Source organism: Hyla sarda, chromosome 2, assembly GCF_029499605.1.
Source record: "Hyla sarda isolate aHylSar1 chromosome 2, aHylSar1.hap1, whole genome shotgun sequence".
Classification (NCBI taxonomy): domain Eukaryota; kingdom Metazoa; phylum Chordata; class Amphibia; order Anura; family Hylidae; genus Hyla; species Hyla sarda.
The window spans coordinates 76,863,542-76,884,192 of NC_079190.1; the positions used below are offsets into that span (position 1 = coordinate 76,863,542).

General features: G+C 43.8%; 1 protein-coding gene across 9 annotated transcripts in view; it reads right to left on the reverse strand.

The window, feature by feature from the left end:
* The window catches only part of LOC130358635 (formin-like protein 3), a 289,106-nt gene that overhangs the window by 61,050 nt on the left and 207,405 nt on the right, over positions 1-20,651 (reverse strand). The window contains exon 1 of one of the 9 annotated variants that reach the window (XM_056562148.1): positions 8,837-8,963. The exons of 7 other annotated variants lie outside the window; for them this stretch is intronic. The gene's annotated coding sequence lies outside the window, so the exon portion shown is untranslated. Of the gene's footprint in view, positions 1-8,484; positions 8,622-8,836; positions 8,964-20,651 lie in introns of those variants that run through there. One more of the 9 variants, XM_056562150.1, reaches the window with a different exon arrangement.

The following is a 20,651-nucleotide window of genomic DNA, read 5'->3' on the forward strand; positions in this document are numbered from 1 at the left end:
TTCTCCGCTACGTGTTGACAAATACTGGCCAATGCATGGCCGGTATTTGTCAGCGCATTGGCGTACCCCCGCTGAACCTGTGGCGTACTCCTAGTGGTACGCGTACCACTGGTTGAGAACCCCTGGTTTAAAAGAGTGAGTAAATCATCTGATTTATACATATGAACTGTATATTATACACATCTCACACAAATCATCTCTTAATTCTCACGCAGTAGGAGGTGTGACTAAGCAGGGACTGTCCAGATGTAAACTAGATACATAAGTGACTATAAGAAGCACATAACCTTTATGCGGTTATAATAAACACTTCTGTACATTGCTATTTTTATTTCAGTTTCAGTGGATTGACCTTCATTGCAGCATGTGTGGATTCCTCAGGTTATTCAATGCTTTACTCGCAAAAATTATCAGTGCGTATGTCAGATGAAATATATGCGAGAAGCCAGTATTAGTCATGCTTAGTTTGGATTTGGGAATCTGGGGGCATCTGATGTTGAGGCACTTTACCCCTTAAAGGGGTACTCCCATGCCCCAGCTTTCTGAACATCCTGTGAGGAAGCTTGGAGCGGGCGACCGTGGTCGTGACATCATGTCACGCCCCCTTTGTGAGGTCACACCACGTCCCCTCCATTCATATTTATGGGAGGGGGCGTGATGGCCGTCACACCCCCTCCCATAGTCATGAATGGAGGGGGCGTGGTGTGATTTCACGAAAGGGGCTTGGCATGACGTCACGACCACGGTCGCCCGCTCCAAGCTTCCTCACAGGATGTTCAGAAAGCTGGGGCATGGGAGTACCCCTTTAACAACACTGGATGTAAATGAACATCCTGTTATGTTAAGTACCAGAACATCAGGATGTGCATTTAGGTGCAATATTGTTAACATACCAGGACGTACATTTACATAGAGCGAGCACAGGACTTTGGGTTCGGGCTTCCATAAGCAGCCTGGGACACGCCGGTAATAGCGAACATGCGCAATCCCGCTGATGTTTACCATTAACCCATAAGATGCCGCGATCAATACTGCTTAGTGCACCTAAAGCGATTGCTAGAAATAGTGTCACATTGTTGATTTGTGTGTGATGACCCTGCAGCTTTAATTCGCTTTTTTTTGGAACACCCCTTTAAAGGCAAAGCCTCATGCCTGAAATTACAGAATAACTTATCCTGTGGATAGGGGAAACTTTTAGATCGCGGGGGCTCTGACCGCTGGGGCCTCCCGCAATCTCCTGTATGGGGCCCCGGCTCTCCCCCAGAGGGACGCGTCACAACCCCTTCATATATCTCTATGGGAGAGCTGTTCAGCAATCTTTGGCTCTCCCATAAGAGATATATGGAGGAGGTGCGGCGGCTTTGGCGGGGGTCGTGACGCGCCGCTCTGGGGGAGAGTCGGGGCTCCGTACAGGAGATTGCAGGAGGCCCCAGCGGTCAGACCCCCCTCGATCTAAAACTTATCCCCTATCCGCAGGATACATTTTTCTGTAATTTCAGGCATGAGGCTTCTCCTTTAAAAGGGGTACTCCGGTGGAAAACTTTTTTTTTTTTTAAATCAATTGGTGCCAGAAAGTTAAACAGATTTGTAAATGACTTCTATTAAAAAAATCTTAATCCGTCCAGTACTTATCAGCTGCTGTATGCTACAGAGGACGTTCTTTTCTATCACGACCACAGTGCTCTCTGCTGACACCTCTGTCCATTTTAGGAACTGTCCAGAGCAGCATATGTTTGCTATGGGGATTTTCTCCTGCTCTGGACAGTTCCTGGCATGGACAGAGGTGTCAGCAGAGAGCACTGTGGGCGTGACAGCAGTGAATTCCAAAAAGAAAAGAATTTCCTCTGTAGTATATAGACGCTAATAAGTACTGGAAGGATTTTTTATTTTTTTTTTTTTTATAGAAGTAATTTACAAATCTGTTTAACTTTCTGACATCAGTAGATTTAAAGGGGAAAAAAAAGTACCCCTTTAAAGGGACACACAATGTCAGGAGAACTTGTTTAAAAATGTTTTCCTACAGTATTATTCCATACACCATATTAGGGAAGCTGGATGTGGTACCTACTGTCCACATACATATGTAGGAGGCGAATAATATTCCTTTACTTGGTTTTCACTTTGTTACGTTTCCACAATTTAGCCCAGTCAAATCCATGATGATCCGAGGCAAGACACAAGGAACATTTGGAGTTCCACTTTGTAACAGTATAGGCTTGGCACGCAGCGATCACCACAGTATGGTTTGTCTGACGCCACACATTTTTTTGCATCAGATTCATCCCTATTACAATAGCAGCGATTAAAGTAAATGAAAACTACTGCCACAAGCTTTAAGTGCAGCAACTAAAACATTGTGTAAACTCCCTCTTCCTTATTGTTGCTTTACGCTCCTTTAGAATGAGGCCATTGCTAGAGTCCTGCAATAAAAAGGAGCATGTGATAATCATAAGCCCGGCACTTAACTATGAATGGATCGTATGAGTCCCGAGTGTCCCAGAAAGACGGGCAAACAACCCGGACTACCCAGCTCACCCTCCGCTCACACGCTCCTGCTCCGCATTTAGAAGACAGTGGTTTTGTTTGTGCCGCGCCTTCATTCGGGGAAGTTATTGCAGAGGAGGGAGTTTGATGACCATTGCTGCTGCTTTTGGGTTCCTACAGGAGTCTCCCAACTGTGTCCCTCTATAGGTTGCAAAACTACAACTCTCAGCTTGCCCGGACAGCCAACGGCTGTCCGGGCAAGCTGAGAGTTGTAGTTTTGCAACCTCTGGAGGGACACAATTTGGAGAGCACTGGGTGATCAGATCCATCAACGACACCTCTAAAGCAAGGGTGGAGAACCTATTTTCTGCCAAAGCCATATTGGGGGAGATTTATCAAAACCTGTGTAGAGGAAGAGTGGTGCAGTTGCCCATAGCAACGGTGGAGATTTATCAAAATCTGTGCAGAGGAAAAGTTTACCAGTTGTCTATAGCAACCAGATTGCCTTTTTTTCCCCATTTTTAAAAAGGTCTCTGAAAAATAAAAATAAATCCGATTGGTTGCTATGGGCACAGGTTTCGATAAAGCTCCCCTGATGTGTGCCCATACAGGCTCTGCCAGGAGCATGAAGTTTGCTGCATTGATTCTGCACCAAAATCTGCATCAAATAAAACAACAATTTCCATACCATTTATTCGCAAATGTTTGTCGACGCATTGGGGGGAAAAAAAAAAAAACTACAGAAATAAATAATATAACTTATTTCCATGGATGCCACATGAAAAAGCCAAGGATTGGCCCTACTGAATGACAATAAGGGTAATACTCAAGCTGGTCTCCATTAGTAAAAACTGCTCTTTACACACCACATTTTTGGGGTGTTCGGAGGGGATACCTCCACCATAAAGCTTTGTTTTAGTGATGCACGGAGTTGCAGATACTGAACATTTGCACAAGTACTTGTACTCGCGCAAATGTCTCATCAACTGCTTAAAAAAAAAGTAGATGTCGCGTGAGGGTATTCAATCATTTCAAGAAGCGGTCTTTCTGCCAATCATCAGAAGTTCAGTGTAAGGGGACCAGTCAGCAGATGGAGGGGCAGGAAGATAGAAGTGATGGCTACGTGACAGGGATAGCAGTCTGGATAGTATCGGTAAGCCTTATCGATGAGTACCAAAAAAAATGTATCAGTACCGGTGGCCCCTATTTCACACACAGACTTCCATGTTAAAGAATATTGCGTTGTATACTTTCTTTTTGGGTCCTAATCTATGGAATAGCACAGACATTTGCACTATTCCACCCAGGGTAAAATTGTGAACCCCAATGGAAACCAACCGAATAGAGGCCAAAATTAAATTTTCTGGTCCCTGTTGGGTTATCGAGGTCCATGAATACTTTTGTCATATGTGCCTGAAAAATATAACAAACTGGTAGAAGAAAGAGGATACCCAGCACTCACCAGTAATGCATTGTGAAGATTTATTATGCAATAGTGTAGTACAAGGACGCGTTTCGGTGTGGGAGCCTGCCTAGGCAGACAGCTGAGGAAGGCTCCCACGCCGAAATGCGTCCTTGTACTACACTATAGCATAATAAATCTTTACTGTGCATTACTGGTGAGTGCTGTGTATCCTCTTTCTTCTACCTGTGGCTTTACCCTACCTCGTGCACCACCGCAGATTCCACGGAAGTGCCGCAATATCCCTATATTGGACATGCAACAAACTGACACAACAAACAGGCTGTGAAGAGCCAAATCTGAGCTTTAGATTTCGGCCATGGAAATAAATATTTTTTTTAATCAACTGGTGCCAGAAAGTTAAACAAATTTGTCAATTACTTCCATCCTTAAAGTACTTAACTGCTGTATGCTTCACAGGAATTTATTTTCTGTCTGACCACCGTGCTCTCTGCTGACACCTCTGTCCATGTCAGGAACTGTCCAGAGCAGGAGAGGTTTGCTATGGGGATTTGTTCCTGCTCTAGACAGTTCCTGACATGGGCAGAGGTGTCAGCAGAGAGCAATGTGGTCAGACTGGAAAGAACTACAAAACTTCCTGTGGAGCATACAGCAGCTGATAAGTACTGGAAGGATTAAGATTTTTAAATAAGTAATTTACAAATCTGTTTAACTTTCTGGCACCAGTTGACTTAAAGTACCCCTTTAAGGGTGCAGCGCAGGAGAAGACTAGGAGGAAGAAGTTGTGATGTTGAGATGAGGTTAGTCACCAGATGAATGAAAAGCACAAGAAGGATGGCGCACACGGAGAACAGATAGAGCGAGGTGAGGAGCAGCTTTGTGGAGAGCTTTTTAGAGATATTACTTGAGAAGAACCAGACCTTCGTAATGGCAATGGCATTAGTATAAGACTTAGTCAGGAGCCAATATATATTCTAATTATCACCTACACGGCTGGAGGCAGATTATGATATAATTCAGTTATTTTACACAGAACACAATGTACAGATGAGGGTATCTGATCACATGGATGCAATACATTCAGAAATAAAATGCCCATAGGATAAACGTGCCAGAATTTAAGTATTCCTGTAAAGTTATTGCATTTTTGGCTCTTTTAAGCAGGTTCCACAATGGGGAGTGAGCTGTCCTGCTATGGATTAGCTAGTAATGTGGGACTGCAGGCCATTACATTATGCAAACAATGGGGCCTTAAAGAGCTCTGGCTGCAAACCAGAATGGAGGAAAAATTAGGAATGAGTGCAAATTCCAACCCTTTTAGCAATTTCTAACACTATTTATAGTGACTGCTAAGTGGGTCAATGAAACTTTATTTGAGATGGCAACATAAATGGAAATTTTGTTCTGCAATTCTGGACAATGTACAGAACGTGACCACATTTTGTGTATTTAGATATAAAAAATTAATCTCATCTGGGGAAGTCAATGGCCACATACAACATAGTATGAGAGGTCACCCCAAAACATTGGTACATATCTGTTCTAACCCAATTACATTCTCATCTTATATAAATAGAGCTCCAGATAATGACAATTTTGGCAGAATTATGCACCGAATTGGGCAGGACAGTGCAAATCCTAAGACTATATTCATTATGAAGGGAATCAATTCTTACAGTGACATGCAGGTCTCTATATTATTGATCATCATGTAACTAAATAAAAAAAAAATTTAAAAACACTGCATGCTTCAGTATATACATTGTAGTGCAACTATGTTGCCATGTAAGCACTATTAACATCTGGCATCCAAATAGTAAAAAAAATACATATTGAAGGCAAATATTATGGTGTTTAACAAATTCCCTTTAATATGACAACTTGTATATTTTACATTCTATATTTTAAAGCGTACCTTTCATACCACAGGAAATGTAATGCTTATAAATATGTTACTTAATTGGGTCATGAGAATGCTTTACATGGTTTTTTAAGTGTCTAGCTTCTATACTTGGCTCGTAACTCACTATGTTCTGCTGCTCACTCATTCTGACATCCACTGCTCAGGAAGGGGCAAGTCCAAGGCAAGCACTGAGCCCACCCTCACTCTCATGCAATCATTTCCTCCCTGAGTCTGCTGTGCTGGGACTTTTCATCCAATCACTGCAGGCTGCTCAGTATCCACTTCCTCTCTTTTTTCAGGCTGGAGTCTGATAAGACAGGAGTGAGCACAGAGGAGTGCTAGTCCCAAACTCACTTACTGGACTTTGTTCCTATTACAGTTCAACCAGAGTTGTAGAGAAATCAGTGGCAATTACTCCCGTGTAAAACCTAAATTTCGGGTAGAACACAGAGAATCCACAGGCTATGATTATTTCATACTTAATCCCCGATACAACTGGACAGTTAAAGCAGGGATTACCTATGAAACGATCGTAGCCTGTGGATTCTCTGTGTTCTACCAGACATGTATTCCAACTGGGTTTGAATGAAGAAAATTGAGGTTTTACACAGGAGTAATTGCCACTGATTTCTCTACAACTCTGGTTGAATGGGTTTTGCAACACTTGAAAGACTGTGCAGCTGAGCACCATGGTACGGGATTTATATACAGCACTGTAGGACTATAGGCGGAATACTGATTGCATACATCAGGTGCCTTATTTGTGGATTGTGCCAGGCTTTTTAGGTCTATTAGAAATTTTTTTCTTCTATTATTGCTGCAATGTGCACTTCATAGGTGAAGCTTTGTTAAATTCTTGTTTCTATTATCTGCATCTCACATGGAGCAAGATCTGTGACCATTATTGGAAACCGTGATCTTCTCTACCATTGTATTCTTCAGTAGTAGTCTCCTATACATGGAATTTTGTGTTTGAAAATGGGAACTTAGAGCGGACAGACTCATATGAAAAGAACCAGAAGTGTATTCTCATTTGTCGGAAATTTACTAAGCAAAAATCTACCAAAAACGAAATCAAAATGCACGGAACATAATGTGAGCCAGATTAAATCTTACCACTTTGTCCACCTGCCTTGAAAGAAGTTTGTAAGAGAAATCGGGACTAGCAGGAGTCATAATAGGGTAAACGTGTGCAATGTTGCTGCAGATTTTTGGTATAGCAATACCTGTGAGAAACAATTGAAGGGGTACTTCAAAGGTGAAAACCTTTTTTTCTTTTAAATCAACTTGTGGCAGAAAGTTAAACATATTTGTAAATTACTTCTATTAAAAAATCTTAATCCTTCCAGTACTTATTAGCTGCTGAATGCTACAGAGGAAATTCTTTTCTTTTTGGAACACTGATGACATCACGAGGACAGTGCTCTCTGCTGACATCTATGTCCATTTTAGCAACCATGCATAGCAGATATATGCTAAGGGCAGCATGGTGGCTCAGTGGTTAGCACTGCTGCCTTGCAGTGCTGGGGACTTGGGTTCAAATCCCACTAAGGACAACAATAAATAAAGTGTTATTATTGTTATAATAACGTCAGCAGAGAGAACTGTGCTCGTGATTAGAGATGAGCGAACTTACAGTAAATTCGATTCGTCACGAACTTCTCGACTCGGCAGTTGATGACTTTTCCTGCATAAATTAGTTCAGCTTTCCGGTGCTCCGGTGGGCTGGAAAAGGTGGATACAGTCCTAGGAGACTCTTTCCTAGGAATGTATCCACCTTTTCCAGCCCACCGGAGCACCTGAAGGCTGAACTAATTTACGCAGGAAAAGTCATTAACTGCCGAGCCGAGAAGTTCGTGACGAATCAAATTTACTGTAAGTTCGCTCATCTCTACTCATGATGTCATCAGAGAGCATTCCAAAAAGAAAATAATTTCCTCTGTAGTATTCAGCAGCTAATAAGTACAGGAAGGATTAAGATTTTTTAATAGAAGTAATTTACAAATATGTTTAACTTTCTGGCACCAGTTGATTTAAAAGAAAAAAGGTTTTCACCGGAGTACCCCTTTAAATACAGGGCTGGCGAAATGTACCAATATATTATGTACTGTGTCAGATTTGAATACTTTTGCAACATATACACTACGAAATGAACCCATATGTACCCAAATGAACAGGAGGTGTCTGCAGAGGGACCTGGAAATGTCTACAGCAGTGGTCTCCAACCTGCGGACCTCCAGATGTTGCAAAACTACAACTCCCAGCATGCCCGGACAGCCAACGGCTGTCCGGGCATGCTGGGAGTTGTAGTTTTGCAACATCTGGGAGGTCCGCAGGTTGAAGACCACTGGTCTACAGGAATAAGTATGACATTGTATATGTACCAGAATACGTCCTAGATTAACAATACACTGGCTGGTGTTGTTTCCTTGCAAATCTTTGTAAACACCTTTCCTTTCCGGTGTTGTGAAGTACTGGAGAAATTATTAGGGCTGATCCCTGACCTGATAACTGGGACTAATATTTATTTATTGTATTTTATTAAACTAACCAGACACCTGGTTGACCCCTTAATACCATCTTTATGTGGTGTGAATCAGGGAGGGCACCTAAGTATCATTCATGGACTTTGCATTCAATTTATATCCAACAGCTAGATAAGGGAACACTGTACCTTTCCATTTTTACTTGTACGCCATGAGAACTCGAATAGTGGTCGATTTTTCTTGGTGACTCTTACAAAGTTTCCTTTGCTTTGGGTCTATGGGGAAGATTTATCAAAACCTGTCATGAGGAAAAGTTGCAGAGTTGCCCATAGCAACCAATCATATTGTTTCTTTCATTTTTGAAAAGGCCTCGGAAAAATGAAAGAAGCGATCAGATTGGTTGCTATGGGCAACTCAGCAACTTATCCTCTGGACAGGTTTTGATAAATCTCCCCCTATAACTTTATCCTGGTAGACTAAACATGTAACAATGCCTACTCATATGTCCACACTGCTGGATGGTAAATAACAGGGCCTCACCTGAGGGGAAGCCCCATCACCAGCCAGAATCTCCCCTGAGAGGAAGCATCGCCTCCAGTCAGAATCTCCTCTGAGAGGAAGCCCCGCCTCCAGTCACAATCTCACCCGAAGGGAAGCCCCACCTCCAGTCAGAATCTCCTCTGAGGAAGCCCCGTCTCCAGTCAGAATCTCCTCTGAGGAAGCCCCGCCTCCAGTCAGAATCTCACCTGAAGGGAAGCCTGCCACCCAGCAAGAACCTCCCCTGAAGCAATATGCACAGTAATGCATTCAGTTTCTTTTCAGAATGCTTAAAGGGGTACTCCGCCCGTAGACATCCTATCCCCTATCCAAAGGATAGGGGATAAGATGTCTGACCATTGGGGACCCCTGCGATCTCGGCTGCGGCACCCCAGACATCAGACACACGGAGCGAACTTCGCTCCGTGCCGGGTGACTGACGATGCAGGGCGGAGGCTCGTGCTGCCACTGCCACGTCCCCTCAATGCAAGTCTATGGGAGGGGGCGTGACGTCCGTGCATTGAGGGGGCGTGGCCGTGATGCCAGGAGCCTTCAGGACTGCACCCGATGCTCTAAACAAACAACGAGTGTAGCAGAGAGATCGCAGGGAGATCGCAGGGGTCCCCAGCGGCAGGAACTTCGCTCAGTGTCGGATGACCGACTATGCGGGGCGGAGGCTCGTGACATCACGGCTACACCCCCCCAATGCAAGTCTATGGGAGGGGGCATGACTGTCGTCAAGCTCCCTCCCATAGACTTGCATTGAGGGGCTTGGCCGTGATGTCACGAGACTCCGGCGCTGTACCCAATGCTCTAAACAAACGCCGAGTGCAGCAGGGAGATCGCCTGGGTCCCCAGCGGCAGGGACAGGGGATAAGATAAGATGTCTAGGGGCGGAGTACTCCTTTAGGGTGCGTTCACACTACGGAATTCTCGCGGAATTCCACGAGCGGAATTCCACGGTGTGAACTTAACATGAGTGTGAATGGGTCTTTGCGAGACCCGTTCACACTGCGGAATTTCCGCGGTGGACAATTCCGCCGCTGAAATTGTTCCGCGCAAAGAAAGAACATGTTCATTCTTTGCGCGGATTCCGCAAGCACTGCATAGCCGTCAATGGTGACGGCTCAGTGCCCCGCGGCCCTAGCGCCGAAGTATCAGCCGCGAGAATTCCGTAGTGTGAACGGGGCCTTAAGGTGGTGTCCCCTTGTTCTGTCAGCTGTCCTTTCCCTGAAGAAAATGTAGTTTGTAGGTCAGATTCCAGCAAACACTGCAGCTGATGTTATCTGAAGGCAAATGCTGCCTGGCTACTACTTCTTAGGAAGCTCTGGCTCCAGAGAAAGTTTTAAGCTAGTAGCAGAAAATGCTGTGTGTATAATCCTCACAATTACCTACTAACATCCTCTCTTGTCATTGTTAAGAACAGGACAATGACAGCCCTGACATTCTGATCCCCATTAATCCTTCTACTTCCATTCTGCAATTATTTTAATAATTTAATACGTTTTAGCTTCCCCCCCCCACCCCCCTTCTTTTGTAACAACCGGGGCCACTCCCAGTATTCAGAGCCTAAAACTTAATTCACTGCATCCCAAAAATCTGGACACCCAACCTTTACTGTGCTGTTCTGGATGTGAAAAATAGCGATCTGCTTCCCACACACTGCATGTGTCTATAGGGGACACTAAATCCTACACAGTCTCCATGCTGGTTCCTGCAACACACCTAGACTATGCTTTGAAGGGCTGCACCTACTAAAAAGCACATAGGGATGCAAAAAACTTTTTCAGCCTTAAAGGGGTATTCCAGGAAAAAAAAAACTTATATATATATATATCTCAACTGGCTCCAGAAAGTTAAACAGATTTTTAAATTACTTCTATTAAAAAATCTTAATCCTTCCAATGATTATCAGCTGCTGAAGTTGAGTTGTTGTTATCTGTCTGGCAACAGTGCTCTCTGCTGACATCTCTGCTTGCCTCGGGAACTGCACAGAGTAGAAGAGGTTTGCTATGGGCATTTGCTTCTAAACTGGGCGGCTCCCGAGACACGTGTCATCAGAGAGCACTTAGACAGAAAAGAACAACAACTTCAGCAGCTCATAAGTACTGAACGGATTAAGATTTTTTTAATAGAAGTAATTTCCAAATCTGTTTAACTTTCTGGAGTCAGTTGATATATAAAAAAAAAAAAAAAAAAAGTTTTTTCCTGGATAACCCCTTTAATACTTGTACGCATTAGGGCAGATTTAATTTAAATTTTTGGCACAAATTGCTTTAAGAATACTGCATCTGTGATAAATCTTTAGTATTTTTAGACTGCCTAAATTTACATGGTCTGTTCAAAAGGTATTCGTAAATTTGGACAACCTTGTACATAAATTGCTAAAATGTTGGAGCAAATCGAGCCATCTAATAGGTAGTATAAAGTCTGAGTGATGAGCCACTGTGATAAATATGGTGCATTCTTAGACTGGCTAATCTAAGTTTACACTGTCTAAGAATGAGATTTAGTTAATCTGCCCCATTTACCATGGAGTACTGACTTTCTGTATTATGTATGTCGAAAATACGCTGTGGCTTTATTGAGGACTTTCCCTGTCGACTTAAAAGGGGTACTACGGTAGAAAACTTTTTTTTTTTTTAAATCAACTTGTTCAAGTTAAACAGATTTGTAAATGACTTCTATTTAAAAAATCTTAATCCTTCCAGTACTTAGCTGCTGTATAATGCAGAGGAAGTTCTTTGCTTTTTGAATTCCTTTTCAGTCTGACCACAGTGCTCTCTACTGACACCTCTGTCCATGTCAGGAACTGTCTAGAGCAGGAATAATTGCCCATAGCAAACCTATCCTGCTCTGGACAGTTCCTAACATGGACAGAGGTGTCAGCAGAGAGCACTATGGACAGACAAAGGAAATTCAAAAAGAAAAGAACTTCCTCTGGAACATACAGCAGCTGATAAGTACTGGAAGGATTAAGATTTTTAAATAGAAGTAATTTACAAATCTGTTTAAACTTTCTGGCACCAGTTGATTTAAAAAAAAAAAAAAAATCCACCGGAGTACCCCTTTAAGGATAGGGAAGTCAGAATCTTGCACTGTATATTTTTAAGCACACTAAACCACGCCCACTTAAGTAGGCCCCACCCCTCAATCAATCACAAAGATCAGCAAAAAGTTTAGTGTTTTTTTGAGGGCTTGGTATAAAGCAGTGAATTGGCATATGGCAAAAAAGCCTGGTAGCAGTTTACTTCTCTCTATTTAGAAGACATTAAAGGAGTACTCTGGCGCGCACTTTTTTCCCTTTTATCCCATCTGGGCTGCAAAATAAAAGAAAATACACTTTCTCTTACCTGCCAACAAGCCCCCGGAGCTCCGGTACACTCCGGTACAGGTGTTCTGTCCCCAGGCTGTATTCTTACTTCCTCTGTTAGCCCGGCACGTCACACGGAGCTTCAGCCTATTACCGGCCGCAGCGATGTCCCGCCTCGGCCGGTGATAGGCTGAAGCTCCATGTGACGTGTCGGGCTAACAGAGGAAGTAAGAAGAATACAGCCCGGAGACCGGACACCTGTACCGGAGCACCGGGGGAGCCTAGGCAGGTAAGAGAAAGTGTGTTTTATTTTATTTTGCAGCCCGGACGGGATAAAAGGAAAAAAGTGCGCACCGGAGTACTCCTTTAAAGAGTATGGTCAAAAAAATATACTTTTAATATATTGTTCCTTATGTAATTATAAGACACTTTGCCATTTACTTGCTGTTAGAATTCTCAATCTTTATATGTTTTTAATGAGATTGAAAAAACGGCCACTAGGTGGCTCTGTTCTGTTCCCTGCACAAGTCAAACTGTAAGTTTGGTCTCCCCCCCCCCCCCCAGCCTGGCAGGAGCCCAAACTCTGGAAGTGGGTGCGGAGCATGGCGAGGCACAGCTCTCGCTTCAGTGACAACGCGCCTGCTGGGGAACGCCCACTTTCTCCTGACTGGAGCTCACACAATGTGAGCAAGGGGAAAGTTATGATACAGAGATTTTTTTTAAAGCTCAGAATTTTTTAATTTTATTTTAAGGGCAAGAGGGGTGTTAGGAGTAGTTCGTAAACAAAATTAAGTTTGATGACAAGTACTCTTTAACATTCGATCGGGATTGATAGGCGTTGGTCTGACAGCTATCACATGTATATGGCTACATTTAGTAGCCATCTTACCGATAGCAATGATGGTCACATCAGAGGAAAATATAATATATACTGTTTCCTAGTGATTAGGATCTCACTTGCCACATAATCTATATAAATAGACTTGTATTATACAGATCCCTCATATTGAACTTATCAATTGCCATCTTTTATTTTGCTATATGATCTGATGTTTATAGGGAGGAAATTTAGCTTATTGTTTTGTATGTTGATTTATGTGGCTCTTTACAGACTAAAATTGTTTATTTTCTAATTGCTGTTATATATTGAGTTTAACGTTGACACCTATAACAACTGAAGTACCGATGTACACATCCACCATAAACAAGGGTTGCGAGGGCCGAAACATCTTAAAGGGTAGCTCCCACCATCCTATTTTTTTTTCTGTCCCTGCCTATTGCCAATCTATCCCTAACCCCTCCCTGCCTTTAATTTTTATTTTTACTATATTAAAAATAACTTTTTGTCTGCCTGGCAGTGTGCTCACTAACAGGCAGACTTCCCCAGCAGGCACCACGTCACTGATGCCTGCTGGGGGGGGGGACTTCCGACCTTAGTTCATCTACACAGGGTGCCTCCAGCTGTTCCATCACTACAACTCCCAGCTTGCCCTGACATCTATTGGCTGTCAGGGCATGCTGGGAGTTGCCGTATTGAAACAGCTGGAGGCACCCTGTGTAGATAAACTATTAGTTACATGCGGCGCTGTGGCGCTAGCCCGTCCCCTCCGTCTCCCTCCCCCCGCGCCATACCCCGTTCCCTCCATCACAACCTCCTTGTCGGTGTCAATTGACGTCTACTAATAAGGACTTTTTAATTTAAAAAGGGGTTATCCAGGAAAAAAAAATTTTAATTTTTCAACTGGCTCCAGAAAGTTAAACAGATTTGTAAATTACTTCTATTTAAAAAAAAAAATCTTAATCCTTTCAGTACTTATGAGCTGCTGAAGTTGAGTTGTTCTTTTCTGTCTAAGTGCTCTCTGATGACACGTGTCTCAGGAACCGCCCAGTTTAGAAGCAAATCCCCATAGCAAACCTCTTCTACTCTGTGTAGTTCCCGAGACAAGCAGAGATGTCAGCAGAGAGCACTGTTGCCAGACAGAAAAGAACAACTCAACTTCAGCAGCTGATAATTATTGAAAGGACTAAGATTTTTATAATAGAAGTAATTTCCAAATCTGTTTAACTTTCTGGAGCCTGTTGATATAAAAAAAAAAAAAAAAGTTTATTCCTGGAATACCCCTTTAATTTCTTGGATTTTGTGCTGTGGTTTCCCTTATCCTGCATATACAGGGTGTCTGGCCGTACCACAAAGCACATAAAGAAATAAGTGTGTTGTTCTATTATCTGACTTGTAACAGCAGAGGAAAAAGGTCAGAATATTCCCTTTGCTTGTTGCACTTATGATTGTAATGTATTTTCCTAAAATGCTAATCTCTTCTGTTTCTACCAATGTTGCTTTATTCTCTCCTGACGCACAGGATTTTTTGTCTTCTCTAAGCTCGGACACCTAAGTCAGTGTTTCCCAACCAGGGTGCCTCCAGCTGTTGCAAAACTACAACTCCCAGCATGCCCGGACAGCCTTTGGCTGTCCGGGCATGCTGGGAGTTGTAGTTTTGCAACAGCTGGAGGCACCCTGGTTGGGAAACACTGACCTAAGTTATAGCTAACATATGCAGCATCCCAGCCAAGCTCCCCACATGCTTTGCTTCATATGTAACTAGAACATACAGCAAAAGAATAATAACCTGGATAGAAATGACGAATTGTTGGAGAACTGAGCATGTAGTTATGTCTCAGATATATCAGGTGTGATCGGATTAGACACTGGGCCTGGTTACAAAAGTGTGTAAATATGCTTTCCCCGCTGCCATATGAAAAGGCTCTAAGAGGTTACTGTTGGATAGTGTACCCTTGGTCATAGATGACTGGCATTTTGCCCAGTTGACAGTCCAGGAGGGAGAACATTACTGGACTGAGAGATGTAGGATGGTCATTAAAACAAACTGCCCGCCTTCTAGGCCATTCTGACCAAACTGTTAGGAGGTTTTGGGATCAGTGGTTACATGAGAGCATGCGCACACCAGTAAACGGGCTCTTGATGGCCTAGATTAGTGCTGGGCGGTATACCGGTTAATACCAAATACCGAAAAACAATTTTCTTGTACGTTCTGAATTTTTCCCATACTGCAATACCGGTTGGGCCCCTCCCCCCCCCTTGAATGAATGAATTATCAGCCGCAGCACGCTGTCCCCACATCAGGGAATAAATCATATGTGACCCGCGGGTGCTATTCTGCTTCTCCCCCCCAAAGTATTATCAGCCCAGCATTACGCTGCCCCGCACATCGGGGAACTAATCATATGTCATCCGCAAGCGCTGCTTTCTTCGAGGAGAGCGGTGCTTGTGGGTAACATGATTAGTTCCCCGATGTAGGAGACAGCGCAATGCTGGGCTGATAAACCAAGGAGGGTTAGAGAAGCAGCGCCCACGGGTCACATGATGGGGGGGGGGGGGGGATACTGTTAAATACCGTGGAACCCCCATAATTTACAAAAATACCATGATACATATTTTTGGTCATACCGCCCAGCTCTAGCCTAGATAGACCACCAGTAGAGATAATTGTTTGTGGGAGCTGCTTGTGCTTGTTGGCAGATCAGTTTCCTTGTCTACCATCCAGACAAAGTTGGCACCATCATTACACACTGGGCCTCTTTACTAAGAGTGTAGGGTTTTTACTAGTGGGAAATGTTGTTTAAGACTTGTAGGATTCCTCTCTATTTACTATGGGGATTCACAGATTTACAAGTAGGGAACATTTTCCGATCAGTTTTTTCTAGGTGGAAATTCCCAGCCATATATTCACAAGACTTTCTGTGAATTCAATAGTAAATAGGTCAGGTTGTCAAACCACGCCCCTTTTTGGGATGACCACGCCCCTTTTAGGCTTAGTCGGGTTAGTTGGATTTTCCTGGTGCACACTTGTCTGGGACATCTCAGACACTATGCACCAAAATAACTTGGAAAAACCTGACAAAAACGAGTGGATTTTAGCTTAGTAAATGAAAGGCACCGTCTCTGCCCGGACCATTTTTAGGCGCTTACCAGAAGGAAATTTGGTATCAGGCCAACTATTACATGCCCTGCCATTGACAGCCAGCCACAGTTGCCTTCATTTGCAGTGGTGTCGTGAACGAGAAAGATGAAGAGGAGGGGGTCTTGTGGGGAGAGCTTCAATCCTGCCTTTGCTGTGGAGTAATGCTCATGTGATGATCTTGGGAGCCATCTCATAAGAGAGTCACCCCTAGTTGTGATCTGGGGGACACTAACAGCTCTGCGACATAAGCAGGACATCCTCCCGCCACATGCTTACTCATGGCTTCAAATTGCCACTTTTTCAGCAGCATAATGGTTCCCCATACACGGCAAGGGTTTCCTAGGAATGTCTATGCCAGATTGAAACACTTCCTTGGCCTGCCTAGTCACCAGGTTCATAGCTCATCGAGCATTTATGATGACAACATCAGTGGGTTAATGTGCGGCAGGATGCCAATGTCATACAGACCCTAGTTGCCCCCATGCCCAACTGTATATTATATTGTATCAAGGCTAGAGGCGGCCCAACAGGGTACTAGAGCCTCCTTTCACTTGCACAGTTTCCCCCATTAAACTTAATTGTTCACTGTAATATAGTAATCCCTTCAATATATCATTATTACATCACACATACAAAGGTTTATTTCATTCCAACAACTCCTTCTTTGTGTGTGTTTTTGTTTCCATGAGTGTATATAGGGACAGGCACCTTTGCAGGTCACCAAGATAGTTGACCTTTTCCAATAAATTTTACAGCCTAGGGGTAGGGTCACACATAGCGTATACCAGCATATTTCAAGCTACCAGAAATACCCCTGGCAGCAGAAAGTACAATGCACATTTTGCTATGACCAGACACACAAAGCTCTCCATCCGCAGCCCGCACCAACATAACTGTGATGCACGGGCCGGCCTCCAAACCTTACTGCACACACAGGGCTGTGGCAGGGAAGCCCTGTGCATCTGCTCATAGCAAAATATGCAGCATTATTTCCCGCTGCCAGGCAGATTTCTTGAGTATACACTATATGTGACTCTACCCTAAGGGCTGGGTCATATGTGCAGTATTCTGCAGCTGCGTATTTTCCTACCCATTGAAATCAATGGATAGCAAAATCAGCTGCAGAAAATCCGCAGCAAAATACGGCACATGTGACCCTACTCTAAATCAGTGCTCCCCAGCAGTTGCTTTCAGCTGTTAGGGCATGAGGAGAGTAATAGTTTTTAAATCAGCTGGAGGGCCACAGGTTGGGGAACACTGTTCTAAACATATAAACACTGATATATTTCTGTAGAATCCCAAGGGGGCAGCACGGGACATCATGTTCTAAGCTATGAAGACCGGGATCCTACTGCGCAGAAGATGAATTTAGTGCTGGAATCTGGTTTAGAAATTAAACTCTCCTGCTCACCACATCGCCCACATACATTTACGCAGACAGATTTTTTTTTTTTTTTTACCACTGACCAATGTACAAGGCTTAAAAAGAAAAAAAAAAAATTCTAACCTACTCTTTACTGTCTAAATAGCTTGCAGCAGGATACCCCCTATACTGTCAGGAATGGGGGCAGGGGGGGGTCTATGGCATTTATGTGCAATCTTCCTAAGCTGGAGCACATCTGTGCAAGCTCCCTGCAGGGCCCAGCACTCCCTCCCCAGCTCCAACACATATACACACACATATCACTGCTGCTAGTCTCAAATTGCAGATTCCCAAATCCACCTATAAATTCCCGCCCCCCTTCCACCTCAGCCCCGAAAAGTGCCCCTTCTGCAGTAGCGAAACTACAGACAATGAGTTATTTTCAGACACACAGTCCTGTATAACAGGAGCCAGCTGGCCCATCACGGAGGGTGCAATGTGTGCCGGAACCACAAGCCCCCTTCTGTACGGATTTGGCTGATGCGGTTTCTCTTCCAAAGTTTGCATGTACCCAAGTCTTATCCAACTAGAACATGAACTTGTATACCAGACAATGGTAAAAAGCACGTCTATAAAAGATCCAGAAAACAGCTACAACTAAGGGTGCGTTCACACGGTATTACCAGCAGCGGGAAACCTGCTGCGAGTTACACTACCATTGATTTGAATGTGTCCACAGACAGTGCGCAATAGTGTCAGATTTGCGGACTGTCCGCGGACCCATTTAAATCAATGGTAGCGTAACTCGCAGCGGGTTTCCCGCAGCGTAAAACCCGCTGCTGGTAATAGCGTGTGACCGCATCCTAAAGCAGTGTTTTCCAAACAGTGTGCCTCTAGCTGTTGCAAAACTACAACTTCCAGCATGTCTGGACAGCCAAAGGCTGTCCAGGCATGCTGGGAGTTGTAGTTTTGCAACATATGGAGGCGCCCTAGTAAGGGAAATACTCCTATAGATAATAGTGTAGACAAGGGCGCCTCAGTCTTAAAGGGGTATACCAGGGAAATTTTTTTTTTTTTATCAACTGGCTTCTATTAAAAAAAATCTTAATCCTTTCAATAATTATCAGCTGCTGAAGTTGAGTTGTTGTTTTCTGTCTGGCAACAGTGTTCTCTGCTGACATCTCTGCTTGTCTCGGGAACTGCACAGCCTAGAAGAGGTTTGCTATGGGGATTTGCTTCTAAACTGGGCGGTTCCCGAGACATGTGTCATCAGAGAGCACTTAGAAAAGAACAACTCAACTTCAGCAGCTCATAAGTACTAAAATGATTAAGATTTTTTTATATAAGTAATTTACAAATCTGTTTAACTTTCTGGAGCCAGTATATATATATAGAAAAAAAGTTTTTTCCTGGATAACCCCTTTAAATGCCCACCCTTATGTATTGGAAGATAAAAGTTGCTTTTGGTGACATTTCCTTCTCTACCTCGGATTGGATGGTCATACGCAGTTAAAGCAATGGACTAGATTGGTCCCAATCATGGGTCACCTCATTAAGTAAGGTCTTATCGCTGTAAAAGAATACATGCAAAAGTCTACGGGGCAATATTGTATATTGATCTGCATTGACCCTTCAAAACAAAACAAAATTGTGCCACGCTCCATTAGATACTTTGTTAGGGCCCATTCACACTACGGAATCACAAACCCTGAAAAGCGGGCATTGGCAAAATCAATGGGCGCTATCACCGCGCAGACACCGCTAATGGCAGTGCATTCAGTGCCTCCGGCTGTCCGGGCATGCTGGGAGTTGTAGTTTTGCAACAGCTGGAGGCACACTGTTTGGAAAACACTGCACTAAAGTGTTTATAACTGTATCAATTGGTCTAAGTATAAAATAACAAAATGTATCAAATTCTCTCTTTTCTTTAACCACAAACACTTCAGACTAAACTGGAAAAAATAAATATGAAGGAAGGAGGTGGAGGATACAACCTGGACGTTGTCAATGCAATATCCAGACACATGCGGGGAAATATTTACACTAAAAACCATGTGTGCTTCAAGACACTGGCAAGCACATACATCATTGTTTCCCAACCAGGGTGCCTCCAGATGTTGCAAAACTACAACTCCCAGCATGCCCGGACAGCCTTTGGCTGTCCAAGCATTCTGTAAGTTGTAGTTTTGCAACATCTGGAGGCACCCTGGTACACCCCAGATAAACATAGGTCGGCTTCAGCAGGTTTGGCCAAGAATTCTCCCAAATAAACTAAGCTGATCCTGGACGTTTATGCGCTGCATGAGGGAACATGAAACAGGGGACCGCAGGATGCGGATGCAGAAATAAAAAAATAAATAAATAAATGTAAGGGATGGAGGGCATTAAGATGGAGGGTCGGGAGGGTGTATGGAATGGAGCACAAGGCATTACGATGAGGGATAATGGCGGGGGGGGGGGATTGGGAGAAATAAAACACAAGGCATTAAGATGGAGGGGAGGGGGGAGGGATCATGGCAAAAGGGGATCAGAGGGAGGGGGGATAATGGCACAAGGGGATTAATATGAGGGGGTTGATGATTAATTCCCCCCCCCTCCTCCATCTTAATCCCCTTGTGCCATTACCCCCTCCTCCCTCTGATCCCCGTTTGCCATATCCGATAATAATAGCACAAGGGGATTAAGATGGAGGGGGAATATTGGCACATGGGGATTAATATTGAGGTGGGGGGGGGGGGGGGAGTAATGATTAAACCCCCCCCCCCCTTCCATCTTAATCCCTGTGTGCCATTCCCCCCTTCCTCTGATCCCCTTTTGTCCACGGGGTACCCCTCGCACATAAATTCCATGCAAATTTACGTGCGAGGGGGTACCTGTGGGCATACTTTCAACCTTTGGGGGGTACAGTCGCCAGAAAGGTTGAGAACCACTGATATAGTATGTCCAGTTTTCACCGGCACAACTCAGGATAAGAAATTGACAGTGTTTTTTTGGATATAAAATAGCTAAAAGTACAGGGGGGGAGGGGGAGCCTATGGCATCAGTTTTGAGGCTTAAAAGCCCTTACTCATAGACTATCGACAAAGTATATAGAGTAATGACAAATATTCTGAACTACTACGTTATGTTCGGATGCTGACGTTTTTTGACTTCCCTAAGGGG